Source organism: Sciurus vulgaris, assembly GCF_902686455.1.
Source record: "Sciurus vulgaris genome assembly, chromosome: 2".
Taxonomy (NCBI): Eukaryota; Metazoa; Chordata; class Mammalia; order Rodentia; family Sciuridae; genus Sciurus; species Sciurus vulgaris.
The window spans coordinates 84,674,143-84,690,508 of record NC_136462.1 but is presented as its reverse complement, the minus strand read 5'-3'; the positions used below and the strand labels follow the sequence as shown (position 1 = coordinate 84,690,508).

Sequence of the window (16,366 nt, the reverse complement as noted above, 5' to 3'; positions counted from 1 at the left end):
AGGTGCACTTGCAGGGCTCAGTCTGTGTAGCACCACACATAGACACCACCAGATCTGCAGAAGAGCTGCTAATTATAAACATGGTGTTTGTTTTCCTGACATTCTGGCATTTGATTTTCTTTTATTTACATGAAATTGGAGACATCAGCTTTGAAAACTTGCTGACAATTTAATGAAAAGAACTTTGGTTGCGAGCTGGTTGTTTTTTATTTGTTTCCCTGTATTTCTTAAGTCAAACATCTCAAATTCACATTGGAGGTGAGATTCACATCCTGCTTTCTACTAGAGAGGATCCATAAGATAGGCATTTGACCCTGACCAGGAAGGCAGGGTAGTGACAAGACCAGGTAAGTCTCCCCCACCCTCTCATGATTTTTCTCTGCTTTCTTTGGCCAAAGTTGTTTTCCATTGTATTGGTACAAGGTTATGGAAGTCATCTAGGGCTCACAGCAAAGCCTTGCACTCACCCACCCCACCTTCCCCCCTTGTACCCCCCAACTCTCCCCCCAACACCCCCTCCCCTGCACACTTCCCCTGTTTGTGCATGTACCTAAGTTTTGTTTTGTTTTGTTTTGTTTATAGCCTAACTCAACAGAATCTGGAGGTGTTTTGTTACAGGATAAGAATTCTTTCTCAATTCACCTCTCATACCTACAGTTCTTTGGTTGTTTTTCAAGGCTATCAAAGTAGAGATTTTAGAATAAGCATTAGCAAAGATAATAAAAACTCTTCATAGTTTTTCTTATTCAAATACTTGGTGTGTGTGCACACTACATATTGGGGATTGAACTCAAGGGTATTTTGCCACTGAGCTACACCCGCAGCCCCTTTTCAAATTTTATTTTGAGACAGGGCCTGGCTAAGTTGCTGAGGCTGGACTTGAACTTGGAATTCTCCTACCAACCTCCCAAGTTACTAGGATTACAGGTGTGCTCCACAGTGCCCAGCTGGAACACTTTCATTAATCAAAATACCCTCCTTAAAGCTTGCTTTTTAAAAACAGAGAAAATAAATTTATTTGAAACATCTCATTTTCTTAGCCTCAAACAATTAAAATTATAATCTACTCATAGGTTCTGAGAGAGCTTTTCACCTTTGGGAGCCTAAATTTCAAAAGAAGAAAAAGGATAAACACAAAGAAGTTATTTAAGACAACTGACAGAAGCTTATGTGGTTATGAGCTCCAATATACATAGAAAAGTTGACCTACCCACCCAGCATGGGATCAGGGGTTGGCAGTGACTGACCAGGGTGCTGATCAAGAAAGTTTATTGTGTTGGGAATCAGGCTGGTGCTGTGCTGGAGAGATGTTTTGAAAGGGAATGTTACAAAGATTAGAAGAAAGGGGGAAACGTGACTTGGCAGGAAAGATAATACATGATATTCTGGGCAGAGGTCTAACCTTAAGCCTAGGAAAGGAGACAAGGAGAGACACACAGAGAAAAAGGGAACCTACAAAATTTTTAGCTATCCTGCAGGGTCTGAAATGGCAACTCATTGTGATTTTGATTTGTGTTTCCCTTTGCTATTGAGATTGCGTGGTTTTTTATATGTTTATTGACTGTATTGAAGTTGAACAAAAAAGGGGACAGATCTCCAATAGAGGAACTTGTATTTTGGAATCAACAAAGAATAGAAATCACAATCCAGAACACACAGGGAACAGGCTGGGGTGGCCTCTGGTATGTCTGGACAACAAAGGAAAGCTTGGGGATTTTATTAGGACAGAGGAATCTATGCAAGTTACTTTGAAAGTTCATTGGCACTTTGGATGCTGGTGGGGGTTGGCAAGATCTGACTGACAGGCGGAGGCAATTACTATGTAAGGTTAATCTTAGGGTTATAGTTGGCAGTTCCATCATCATTTGTAAAGTAAAAATAGTTTCCCCCACCCCAACAGTGCTCCCCAGCTAGATCAAACCCAGTGCCATGCTAGGCAACTGCTTTACAACTGAGCCCACCCCTGGCTAAAAATAGTCATAAAGATAGGACAGTCTCCCTTTCTTTCCTGTAGTCCTTCTATTCATTCGAGTGGGGTGTGACAGAAATTACTCCAATTTGTAGAATAGACTTTTCACGGTTGCATGGAAATCCTCCTTTGTGTCATGTCTCTTTAAGGCTTTTGCCTATTTCCATTGACTCGTCTTATTCTCATTGATTTATAAGAATTCCCTGTACAACCTGGATCTAAGCCCTTTTGTACATATATTGCAAATATTTTCCCACAATGTCACTTATCTTCTCAGTCTCTTAACAGAGTCCTTTTTGAAGCAAAATTGTTGTCTAGTTTATCATTGTTTTTCTTTGTGGTTAGAGTGTTTTCTGTTTAACAAATATTTGGGGCTGAGATGTAGCTCAGTGGTAGAGCACTTGCCTAGCATGTGTGAGGCCCTGTGTTCAACCCCCAGCACTTCAAAGAGAAAAAGAAAGTCTTTGCCTATTATAAAGTAAGCAATGTATTGTTCATGCTTTATTCTAGGAATTTTTAAAAATTGCCCTTTTGATCTCTAATTCACTTAGACTTGATTTTTGTTGATAGTATGAGATAGAGTCAATATTTTCTTATATACTTATTCACTTGATTCAGTGCCATTTATCAAAAAACCCACCATTTCCTCACTGTTGTTTGGGGTGACACTCATCCAGATCAAGTATACATATGTATGTGGGTCACTTTCTAGATTCTCTGTTAAAATTGCATTAATACAATATTCTCTTGGTCATTATAACTTTACAATAAATCTTGATAACTTGTCAGTTATTCAAATTTCTTGCTCTTTAAAGTGAACTTAGTCTTAGCTCTTTGCATTTCTGTATAATTTTTGAATCAACATTTACACACACACACACACACACACACACACACACACACACAGCAGTGATTTAATGTATTGCATTGAATCTAAAAACTAATTTGTGTTGAATTGACATCTTTATAATCTTCTGACCCATGAACAAAATGTATCTCTCCTCTGGTTTCACTCTTCTTTAATTTGTTACACTAATGTTCTGTAGTCTTAAGGGAGGAGGTCTTACAAATCTTCTAATTGGATTTGATCCTTAGGTACTGATCCTTTATGATGATATTTAAAATGTAATCTTTGTACTTCATTGCTAGCATATAGAGATGGAGTTGACTCTTTCTCTAACCTTGTTATGTTCACTTGTTAAATAATTTGACTACAAAGTCTTTTGTGTTTTATATTCTCACTATAAATATAGCTTTACTTCTTCCTTTCCAATTCCTATACCTTTCTTCTTATTTCTTGCCTTATAGCACTGCTAAGGATCATTAATAAGATATGGAATAGAAGTAAGGTAGCAGACATTTTTGTCTTAGTCTCAATCTTTGGAACAAGTGTTGAAATATGATGTTTGTTTTAGTTGTATTATAGATACTCTCCATTACATTAAAGATTTTCTTCTATTCTTAGTTTGCTAAGAATTTTTCTTATGAATGGGTGTTAACTGTCATCAAATGTGTCTTGTGCATATATTGAAAGAATCATGTGATATCCCTCCTTGTGCTGAATTTTATGAATTGATTTTTAAATATTAAACCAACCTTGCATTCCTGAAATGAACTCAACTTGTTATGTTATCTTTATATTTTGCTATATTAAGTTGTTCTGGATTATTGCATCTATGTTCAAGAGAGAGACTAGTTAATATTTTCCTGTATTTTCATATTCTTGTCAGGTTTAGGTGTAAGTTTTATGCTGTCCTCATGAAGAGTTGGAGAGTTTCCTCCTATCTATTCTCCAGAAAAGATTATGTGAGGTTGATGTTATTTCCTCCTTAAATGTTTGGTTAGATTTATTAGTGAAGCCAACAAGACCTCAAAACCTTTGTTTTAAATTTGTATATATGTTCAGTTTATTCATCAGATATACAATTATTCTGTTTCCAAGGACTGAGGGGTATAGCTCAGTGGTGGAGTGCTTGCATAGCATATGCAAAGCCCTGGGCTCCATCCCCTGCAATGCAAACACTCACACACACGCGCTCGCACACACACACACACACACACTGGGGAATTATTGTTTCCATTTCTTGTGTTGGCCTTGATAAGTTCTGTTTATATATAATTTTTCCATTTCATCTATACTTTTATTCACATAAATATTATTATATTTGTTAAATATCTGTAGGAAATGATGTCCCCTTTTCTTATCTGATATGAGCAACTTAAGATTTCTTTTTCTTGATCTGCTTTACTATGGGCTTATCAATTTTATTAGCTTTCAAAAGAACAATTTTTGACTGTGTTACTTATATTTATTTTTCTATTTTAATTTCTGCCTTTGTCTCTTTCTTTGATTTTCTTTGCCCTTAGTTCATTTTCTTTTCCCAACTTACTTAGGTTATTTAGATTATTGGTTTGTAACCTTTATTCTTCTCCTACATATGTGCTTGAAGCTTTAACTGTATCCCATAAGTTTTGAGATATCATATTTTTTATTATTCAGTTTGAAATGCTTTCTTATTTCCACTGTAATTTTACCCATGGGCCATGGATTACATCTCAAACATCTGGTGTGTTATTTTTTATTATTGTTAGAAAAAATATAAAAATTAAATTCTTTGCAATTGATACTTGCATTATAACCCACTATATAGTCATGTTCTAATAATATTCTATGGATATTTGACATATGTGTGTACAATATTCTGTATATCATTTAGGTCAAATCTTATGAATATTTGACCCTCTCTTGTGATTCGAATCTGTATTCTCACAATCTTTTTTATCTGCTTTTTCCATATGTATATTTATAGATTTCTTCTTTGATTTTTATTGCATATCCTGCACATTTTTTTAGGCATTTTTTTAAATGAATAAAAATTTACTGGTCTATTTTCTGGTTAGACTGGTATTTTTATCAATACAAATGCTCCTCTTACTTTCTGATAATACTTCTTGTCTTGAAGTTTACTTTGATATTATATAAATAATCCCAGCTTTTATTGGATTACATTTGTATAATTGCAATGTGTGCCTCAACACTGTTGAGGGTTTGGTCCTCAGGTTGGTGCTACTGGGAGGCTGTGGAACCTTTAGGAGGTGGAGCATAGTGGACAGAAGTTAGGCCACTGAGCACATGCCCTTGCAGGGGATATCAGGACTCCTGACCCTTCCTTCTCTCTCTTTGCTTCCTGGAAGTCCTGAGGTGAACAGGTTTCCTCTATCATGTGCTTCTATCATGATGTACTGCCTTGCCACTAGCCCCAAAGCAACAGTATCAAGTGACCAAGGACTAAAACCTCTAAAATCTCTAAACCTCTTAAACTCCTTCTAAGTTTTTTATTTCAGGTGTTTTGTGACAGTGATAGAAAATTAACACAATAATATACTTTAATTTTTTTTTTTTTTTTTTGATACTGGGAACTGAACCCAGAGACACTTTACTACTGAGCTACATCCCCAATCCTTTTTACTTTTTATTGAAAGTCTCACTAAGTTGTCAAGGGTTTCACTAAATTGCTGATGCTGACCTTGAACTTGTGATCCTCCACCTTCAGTTTCATGAGTCATTGGGATTATAGGCATGTACCACCATGCCCAGCTTAATAATATCTTGTTCTATCCCTCATTCTTTCAACTTTTTTGTAATTTTATATTTTAGGTATGACTTTAATAAGCACTATGTAATTGAGTTCTTAAAACCAGTTTGACAATCTTTCTCTTTTAATTGGATTTAGTCCATTTATAATAATGTAGTTATTATTATACAAGTTGCATATCCCTAATCCCAAAGTCCCAAACTGATAATACTCTAAAATACAACGCATTTTGAACACTGATACTCAACTAGGGGTCATACATTTTATCTTACTAATCTTTTAATGGTTATCCTACATGTGTTAGGTTTTTGTTGCTGTGACTAAAATTCCCAACAAGAACAATTTAGAGGAGGAAAAGTTTTTTTTTGGCTTACTGTTTCTGAGGTTTCAGACCATTGTTGGCTAACTCAGTTGTTCTGGGCCCAAGGTGAGGCAAAGCTTCATGGCAGAAGGACATGGTGGAGGAAAGTTGCTCACCTCATGGCAACCAGGAAACAGAGAAAGAGAGGAAGGATCCAGGGACATCAGATATAATTCCCAAGGGCATGCTCCCAGTGACCTACTTCTTCCAGTTATTCCCTACCTGCCTATTGTTACTATCTAGTAATTCATTTGAATTATTAATTCATCAAAAGGATTAATCCACCAATTAGTTTACAGCTCTCATAATCTAATCACTCCACCTCCAGCATTAACACAGGAGCTTTTGGGGGCACCTAATATTCAAACCTTAACACTATGTAATACTATTTTTAGTTATTAATTAATTTATTTATGGTACTGGAAATTGAACCAAGGATACTTTACCACTGAGCTACATCTACAGCCCTTTTATTTTTCATTTTGAGACAGGGTCTCACTAAGTTGCTGAAAGTCTCACCAAGTTGCTGGGGCTGACCTTGAACTTCCTATCCTCCTGCCTTAGTGTTCCTAGTTGCTGGGATTACAGGTGTGTTCCACTGCATCCAGCTATAATTTTTATTTCTGACATATTTTAGACTAATATTAGTTTGTTGTTTCACACTTCCAGACAGTACAAGCACACATACTTTAATTGCTCTAATGACTGTGCCAAACTTTTGTGGTGGGTGGAAGATGGTGTTATGTTACCTTTGGCTTCTACTTTTTCCTGAGAAGTCAGCTTCCATTCTTCCTGCTTTCCTTTTGATAGCAACATACCCTTTTCTTTGGCTGCTTTTAAGATTTTCTCTTTTTCTTTCATTTTCAGCAATTTTGCACATTGTGCCTGGTCTTATTTTCTTTGCATTCACTCAGTTTAAGGTTGGTAGGATTTTGGCCATGTGATTTAATGTCTTTCTTCCCTTTTGGAGAATTCTTAACCATTATTTATTTAAAATTTGCTTTTGCCATGATGTTCTATTCCTCCTCTCCTTTTGGAACTCTGATTACATGTACTAAACCTTTTCACCATGGTCCATGTGGTTTTTAGCTCTTTATTGTACTTGCCTTGCTCCCTCCCCTTCAGTCTGCATATATCCTACCAACCTTAAAGCTCACTACTTCTCTCTTCATCTTTGACAATATGCTCTTAAAATCATTTATAGAGTTATTGATTTTTATAATATTTTTAGTTGCAGAATTTCATATGATTCTTTTCAATGGATTCTAAATCTGTGATAAAATTCTCTATTTTGCCAATTATTATCTTGAAAACATTAGTCAATTTTTAAAATAAATGTAACTTCAGTATCTGGATTTCCTGATGATCTCTGTTTTCTACTTTTTTCTTGTGGTTTTTCAAGCATTTGGTCTTGTACTCTTTTATTACCTGTCAGGCATTATGTGTGAAGCACTATAGAGATCATTGAGAGCTCAGTATAACTCTTCACCCCCACCCAATGCCCACCCCTTATAAACTGGGAGATTCCTCAAGGGAAAAGCAGCCAATGAGTTTGAGACTCAACTGCTTCCTTCCTTCCTCTCTGATAACTCAGCCCCTAATATTCTCTTGACTTAGTAATTCTTCTATACCCTCAAAGAAATGTTTTAAATGTTTAAAGAGTGTTTTTAAAAACTAGAAAAATTGACTTTTGTTGTTCTCAGTGGTAACATGCTGGTCATCATGACCAGGGAAGAAGTTTGTCATTCACATTTAAGTCCTCATTCACAATGCTTAATCAGAGGAATTCCTCAAATGGGAGTAACTTTTCCATGAAATTGCATTATGTCAATACAGTTGAGTTTAAAAAGTCTTAATTACTCAGCTTTTAATTGAGGAAGTACAATAGGGAGGTCAACTACATATATAGCTATAATTTAATTTTTTTCTCTAAAATGAAATGCTTTGCTTGTTTTATCAAATTAGGGTTTTTGAGTCACTACATTCATAATGGTTTAGATTTTAAGTTAAATATCCAAGAAATTATTTTATTTGCATATTTTTAATAGCTTAAGTGGTTGATTTAATTTTCTCAAACTGTGGACTATCTACTTGGTCTACTCAAAAATAGTATAGTACAAATTTGTGCATGGTAACATTGAGAAGAACACTAAATCAGCCTAAGAAATAGAAGAGTAACTACAAAATACGTTCAATATATTAGCTGTGACTCAGACCACGACTCAGATTCTGGAGCCCTGCTCCCCAGGAGATTGTAATTCTATAGGTTTGAGATGGGAGTTTACAGATGATTCCACGCTTTTAGAGTTGAGATTAGATTTAATCCTAGCAATTCCCAGTGTATACTGGGTTAAATTTATATTTCATGAAAACAAGAAACTTGTTTGAGGTTTTTGGAATTCCATGTATATCTCATTCCTAATACAATTACTACCCCAAATAGTTAGTATTTATTGGATTAGTATAGTGAAATGGTTGTGTGTATTGGTATTGGAATCAGATGGACTGAATTCCAGTTCTAAGCCTGTCCTAACCAGTTGTGTGCCTTTGGACAAGTAACTTCCCTAAACCCAGCTTCCTCATCTTTAAAGCAGAAGAAATAATACATCAAAAGGTTGGTCGAAGGTTAAATTGTCCTAATATATGTCATGTGTTCACCATGATAAAAGCACTTTTAAAATGCTAGCATTGCAACAACTGCTGAATATAGTTATTCTTGCTTCATGAAGATCTCATGAAGATCTTTCAGTTTAGCAAGTTTGAGTAAATTACTCGAGATCATTTACTTAGTATGTGGCAGAGGCAGCAGTGAGTTTCAGGCCTTTGTGAACCTGTTCAGACTTCTTCTACCCTGACTATATACAGTTTCCCCATATCCAACTCTGCCCAGCAGCCACACCACCTGGAGGATACAAAGGCTGCCTCAGTAAATATTTACCCTAGATCTGTGCCACTCATGTGTTCTGCCAACATATGTTCAGCATCAACATTGTCTGGAAACTTTTCAGAAATGCAGATTTTCATGCTTCACTCTGGACCTGCTGAGTCAGAAACTCCACAGGTGGAGCTCAGCAACCTGCTGTATGCCAAACCCTCCAGGTTGTGTGTGTGTGTGTGTGTGTGTGTGTGTGTGTGTGTGTGTGAGAGAGAGAGAGAGAGAGAGAGAGAGAGAGAGAGAGACTAGGGATTGAACCCAGGGATGCCTACTACTGTACCACTGGGCTACATCCTCAGTCTTTTTTATGTTTTGAGATAGGATTTTGCCAGGTAATTCTGATGCAAGTTTAAGTTCAAAAAGCACAAGCTTCTACTTAAGGAGGTTTCTTGATTCTGGCTAAATATGAGAATTACCTGGGAGCTTTTAAAAATTCCCAAATGCCTAGGTACACCCAGACCAATTAAATCAGAATTTATGGAAGCAAGGCCCAGGAGTCTGCTCCTTAAGGTGGTTTTAATGTGTACAGGATTCAATACAATTGGCCTGATTTTGCCTCCTTTCTCTTAGTGAGGCTGAACTGCACTGGTTCTTTTCCCACCTCTCACACACTGCTCACACACTGCTGCCTCCACTTCCTTCCCATCTCCAGGAGCCCCTAAGGGAGCATCTCACAGATACTCAAGGTCAAGGTGGCCCTCACTAATAGTCTTTGCTTCTTGCTCCTTGCTGCTAACATCCCAACCTTGTGGATGTCTTCTGTGCTGAATCTCAGGCTGATCATCTCTTACTGCTTAGCCGAACCTGGACCAGAGCAGGAAACTAACTCCCCATCCTCTAAGTTTTGCTCTTTTGCTGAGTGTTCCCAGCAGAGGCCCCAGGCCCCAAGAGTTCATTCTGACAGCTCTCACCACTTACACAACAGGTCTTCCATGTTAAGGTGTTCACCTGCTCCTGGAATAGCTCAATCAGGGTGCTTTAAATAGCTTCCATGCTACTAATTAGAAGCACCACTCTCCTCTAGTCTTCAGGTTCTGTTGCTGAGTCTGTTCACTGTGCCGGATTCTATCTGACATAGGTATAAATTCTCCTGGGTCCTTCCATCATCCTGAAGTTTGCTTTGCATCATTGGCACCTGATTCATCAGACAGGCTGTGTACCTAGGAACCTCCTCAGCCTCTCTGGCACCTGACCCCACATGCCAGTATATTCCTGGGCCAGCCCACAGGACTCTTTTTTTTTTTTTTTTTTTTTTTTTTTTTTTTTTTTTTTTTTTTTTTTTTTTTTTTATTTTATTTTTTATTGTAAACAAATGGGATACATGTTGTTTCTCTGTTTGTACATGGCGTAAAGGCATACCATTTGTGTAATCATAAATTTACATAGAGCAATGTTGTTTGATTCATTGTTATTTTTTTCCCTTCCCCCCACCCCTCCCACCCCTCTTTACCCTCTATACAGTAGTTCCTTCCTCTATACTTGCCCCCCTCCCTAACCCTAACTCTAACCCTTCCCTCCCCCCCATTATGTGTCAACCTCCACTTATTAGTGATATCATTCGTCCTTTGGCTTTTTGAGATTGGCTTATCTCACTTAGCATGATATTCTCCAATTTCATCCATTTGCCTGCAAATGTCATAATTTTATCATTCTTTATGGCTGAGTAATATTCCATAGTATATATATACCACAGTTTCTTTATCCACTCATCAATTGAAGGGCATCTAGGTTGGTTCCACAGTCTGGCTATTGTGAATTGAGCAGCTATGAACATTGATGTGGCTGTATTTCTGTAGTATGCAGATTTTAAGTCCTTTGGGTATAGGCCAAGGAGTGGGATAGCTGGGTCAAATGGTGGTTCCATTCCAAGTTTTCTAAGGAATCTCCACACTGCTTTCCATAGCGGCTGCACTAATTTGCAGCCCCACCAGCAGTGTATGAGTGTACCTTTCTCCCCACATCCTCGCCAACACCTGTTGTTGCTCGTATTCTTGATAATCGCCATTCTAATTGGGGTGAGATGGAACCTTAGGGTGGTTTTGATTTGCATTTCTCTTATTACTAGAGATGTTGAACATTTTTCCATATGTTTGTTGATTGCTTGTAGATATCAAATATATTGAGTATAGTTATTTTATAAATTATGATCACCTAAATATAGGAAGCTATTCATTCAGAATCAAATTGATTGTAAAACTGAAATAAGGGGATTTTTATGTATATTTGATCTTACTCGATTTTCAAAACTCTAAGTTTTAAGATAATTATAAATTCATGTGCAGTTATAAAAAGTAATCCAGAGATCCTACATATCATTCACCTGGTTTTTCTCAATGGTAACATCTGGTTACCACTGAGAAACACTATAATATCACAACTAGGAAATTGACATTGATATAATCCATCAACTGTATTTAGATCTCACCAGTTTTACTGCACACTCCTTTGCATTTGTGTATGTGTGTGTGTGTGTGTGTGTGTGCATGTGTGTATTTAGTGCTATGCTATCTTGTCCCCTCCACAGATTTATATAGTCACTAAAATATAGTACAGTTCTAAAATGTGGATCCCTCACACCACCCTTTCACACTCACAACTATTTCCTTTTTCCCTACCTCCTTCATCCCTGGCAACCACCAATCTGTTCTCCATTGCTGTAATTCTGTCATTGCCAGAATATTATACAAATGGAGTCATCTATTATGTGGCTTTATAAAGTTATTTTAGTATTTGCTGTTTATGACAATTTATATATACCTTATCAGAGCCTACTGGTAATTTTACCTGGTGAAGTATAAACACCCAGCTCCCATTGAGGTCTTTTACCTTCTCTTTTTCTTGAGTGTGATTATCTTGGGTTATTTCCTCCACTAAGATTAAGACTGCAGTAGATGATGTTAGAATTTTACTTCAACCATCAAAGATGATTTACTTTGACCATCAAATGTGAGTTAAGAGACTCATGAGAAAGTCCATCAAATGCATCTCTATTTTTGCCAATTCCAAAGTTCTTTCCTTTTTGAAGTCCCAAGTTTCCTGTTCTCTCTCCCTTTGTTTGGTGAACTTCTTTTAGTCAATCTTTAACAATGGCTAACATCAAATGTTCTTAGTTTTTCTCAGATAAATTTATTCCTGTCTTATTCTTGAAGGATATTTTTGCCAGATATAGAATCTGATACTAAGAGTTCTGTTTTTTTTTTTTTTTTTTCAGTACTTAAAAATTGTTGTGCCACCTTTTTAAATTTAATTTAATTTAATTTTTTTTTTTGGCTTCCATGATTTCAGGTGAGAAATTTGTTCTTATTTCTATTGGTGTTATTTTATAAGTAATGTGTCATTTCTCTTCGGTTGCCTTCAAGATTATCCTTTCTTAGGTTTTCAAAATTTTCATGATAAGGTCCCTTAGTGGGTGAGAATCTTTGGATTTATCTTATTTGGGGTTCTCTAAACTTTTTAAATCTGCACCTTTATGTGTTTTGATAAATGTGGAAAATTTTCAGCCATGATTTCTTTGAATACTTTTTGATTCCATTGTTTTTCCTCCTAAAACTCCAATGATACCTATATATCCCCAGATCCCTGAGACTGTTCATTTTCCACTATTTTTCTATTATTTTTTCTATTTGCTTGATTAAATTCTATTGATTTGACTTCAAGTTTAGTGATCGTAATCTTTGTCATTTCCCCTCTACTATTGAGTCTATCCAGTAAGTTTTTAATTTAACTTATTTTATTTTTATTTCTATTATTTCTATTTAGTATTTAGTAACTTTTATTTCTTTGCTGAGATTTTCCATTTTTTCATTTGCCTTAAGAGAATTTGTAATTGCTTGCTGAAGTATTTTTAAGATAGTTGCTTTAAAAATCTTGTCACATAATTCCATCATCAGATTCATCTTGATGTTGGTATCTGTTGTCGTTTCTAATTCACGTTAAGATTTTTAATTGTATACTGACTGCTTTGATAATACATCATGACACTCTGGATCTATTTTCTCTTCTTTTATTAGCAGTTGGTTCCCTGGTTGAGATATTGAGAGCTAAGTGGGTATGTATGTTTATCTTCCCTGGCAAAAATGGAGTTCTGAGTCACACTGCTTCATTGCAGTGGGATGGGTGGAAGCAGTTCAGCCCCCCTTGGCCCCACTGAAACCTTCCTAGTCAAAGTGAAGCACTGACCCCTACCATCTCATTGCCTTCAAAATGGGGTGAAAACTCAGCTCCCTGCGGGGATCCATTATCACTAGAGAACACGGAAGGGGAAGGCTGACTTAGAGGGCTTTGTTGCTTCAGGGTGAGGGCAGAGGGTCAGTTCTCCACCGAGCTCTACTGAAACCAGAGGAGACACAGGAAAATAGGGGCACAGCTACAATCTGCACCCCACCCCATTTTCTTGGCTGATGCTGGTTGGTGGAGGGAAGGGGACTAGAGTTCTGATTAGCCCTCTTTTGCACATCCTTGTTTGATCTCATTGCTGCCAGGTGGGTGGGCAGGTTCAGCTCTCCACGGGACTCTACTGACACCAGAGGTGGAGTGCTGACCAGCCACAACCTACACAGCCTTGTGAGTCTTGAGGATACCAGGGGAGGGGCAGAGGCTCCATTTGCTGCTGATCCCTGCTTTCACCATGCCCTGTTTGGAGAAGAGAGCACTGCTTGCTTCGCCTGGGCAGGAATGAAGATCAGCATCTGATCAGGGCCACCATCACCACTGGGCAGGGAAGTTGGAGCACCATCACCTGATACCACAGGACGGAGGGTGGGAGGAAGATTGGCTCCCTGTTCTATCCCATGTAAACTATGGGGAGGGGATGCAATTTTCCCTTTGTTATTTGTCAAAAGAAGGGCAGGCATTGCCAAAAGTCTTTCCATCCTGAGGACACCCTTTTTCTTGGTCCTTCACATAGAATTAACAGACTTTTCTTAGAGCTTATTTTGTCTGTGCTTGTTGGCAGTCCTGGCTTATCGGAAGTTTCTGTAGCACAATGTCCACAATATCTGAGAGGCAGCAAGGAAAACCCCGGAAGTCACTGCTATATTGTTTCCCAAGTCTCAAAGTCTCAACACAGTCCCCCTTCTTTCCTCCTCCCTGAGTCTTTCTGTGTTTATTTGTTGTGTCCACAGGGAAAGCCTGGGAGGAACAGGGTACTGGGTGACGTCCAGAACATAAACTTTTCAGGATGTCATTTTAGTGTAGCCTGATATTTTACATCTGTCTCATGCACTGTCATAGCACATGACAAGAATAACTTTTTAAAATGAGATTATTATGAAAGTAACTTGAAATATAAACAAAAATTAAAGGATCTTTGCTGGGTATGGTGCTACACGTCTTATAATCTCAGCTACTTGGGAGGCTGAGGCAGGAGGATTTCAAGTTGCCCAGGTTTCAACCTGGGCAACTTAGTGAGGTCCTGTCTCAAAATAAAAGGTAAAAAAGGCTGGGGATGTATCTCAGTGGTAGAGCACCCCTGGGTTCAATTCCCAGTACCAAATAAATAAATCAATTAATAAGTAAATAAATCAAGTAATTCAATCATTTTCTTTGCAGTTTTGTGTGGGAGCATCTAGATAAGTTCAAGTCTCCAAATGTTGGCAGTTTTAAATTAACCAGAAACCCAATCTCCAACCAATTTAGCTAAGAGAGATTTTATTGCACACAAAAAACTTGGAAGAAGAATTAGATGATAGGCCAAATATGAAGGCAGTTTTAAAAACAGTGGTGAAAAAGATCTTAACAATACTTGCAGATGAGGTGTCTTTCTTCGAGTACATGGAAGTTATTATGTAGAAATCTCCATTTGGTAAATAAGACAAAAATATGCTTGACTTTTAGCAAGAAGATAGTCTGATTATTTTGCTCTTTTCTTATTCATAAAATGAATACCTGTTTCTGGAATTATATTCAAATAATGTGTAAGTATAATGTGAAAAATGTAATAATTCCCCCCTCCCTTGTTCTTCAGTACTCTCCTCACTATTAACAATTTTAGTGTATTTGCTTGGATTTTAGAAATAACCATCAGCGGTCCAAGTTTTCTATGTACAGGTAAATTTGAAATAGCTCACTCCCTGGAGGTTTTCAGAATCAGTTATGGCAGATGACGCATGGAGGCAGGGAAGAACTAACTCTCTCTCTCTCTCTCTCTCTCTCTCTCTCTCGGGTCTGTTCCAGTTTTGAATTCACAAAAAATAAGATGTGACCATGCTTTAATGCACATCCACATTTCCTGCTGTGTGCTTATTTGGGACTTGACAGAGAGCCTTGAATTTGACTTCTCAGCAGCAAAGCACATGGTACATAGTGGGCATTCAGTGGGTTTCTGTTCAGCAAACTATTCTAGAGGAAAGCAACATAACTTTTTGTTTTCCCTATAAAAACACAATTAGGATAGAAAATTATTTCATAAATATAGAATAACATGCTGAAGCTTACTAATATCTTTCTTCCAGTATTTCCTCTCCTTGGAAACCTCTGGTCTTCAGCATTCCTATCCTCTTCCCTAATTCATTTGCAAAATTATACCAAATAGGTATGGATTGGATTGGGGTGGAAAGGAACCTATTATTCAGCCTTCACAGGCTCAGCTCAACTTCTGTAGTCTACGAAGCTTTCCCCGTGAGATTTATGGGAAAGATTTCCTCCTTTTCTCCAACCCTTTGGCTTCATTTAATATTACTGGGAGGCGTTGAGCTTTCTGGTGGATGGTTGTACAAGAGAGCCACCTACTATAGTGAAAACTGTATTGGTATACAGGCACTGTCTCATTCAATCTAATAGTCTCTGCTGTATTTGGTACAATGCCTTGCCCAGAGAAAGTTTTCAATAAATATCCATCAAATGAAGAGAACTAAAACACATCTCGATTTCAAAGGAACACTATTTAGCATCAAAATTTGGATTTTTCTTCTTGTATGTATTTACATTTGCATGAGAAGCATCACTATTGTAATATTTATTTTCTTAGAAACAATTTTTTTTTCAAACCAAAGAGTTTATTCATCTGAAATATTTTGCTATTTACAAAATGAGAGTCTTAACATACTTGGGTTTCTGCATAGGTGAAAGCAATCCTCACACCTCCTAGAGAACTGATTTGAAGATCCTTGTTAAAAATCAGTTGCTGGATGTCTTCTTAGTTGCTGCTGAGAGAGATTAGAAAGGTAAAGGGTGCTTTATTGGAAATGGAACATGTTCTAACTATAAGGCATTATATTTTCCTAGCATGACACACTTTTTTTTTTTTTTTTTTTGTAGAAGGTTTATTCCTTTCACAGTCTCAGAGTGGTGATAATGAAATATCATCTGGCCTTTCTACATCCACAAATATCTGACAAAACAAAGAACATCTGTTCATTCTTAGCCACTGCCCAATACCAGCCTTAAAGTTTTTAAACCCCATCTACATGATTGTGACTGATCAGATGTTTTGGAAAGATGCACTTGGTCTTTCCTTGTGACAATGGAACACAGGAAATGGAAGTGGCAAACCTGTCACTCACAAA

General features: G+C 37.2%; 1 long non-coding RNA gene across 4 annotated transcripts in view; it reads right to left on the bottom strand.

Annotated features, from left to right (window-relative positions):
• LOC306653005 overlaps positions 1-16,366 on the bottom strand; it is a 31,633-nt gene that overhangs the window by 4,593 nt on the left and 10,674 nt on the right. For 2 of the 4 annotated variants that reach the window (XR_013761606.1, XR_013761608.1), the window contains exon 3: positions 15,907-16,006. This is a non-coding gene — a long non-coding RNA (uncharacterized lncRNA). Of the gene's footprint in view, positions 1-15,554; positions 16,007-16,366 lie in introns of those variants that run through there. The other 2 variants (XR_013761607.1, XR_013761609.1) reach the window with 2 other exon arrangements.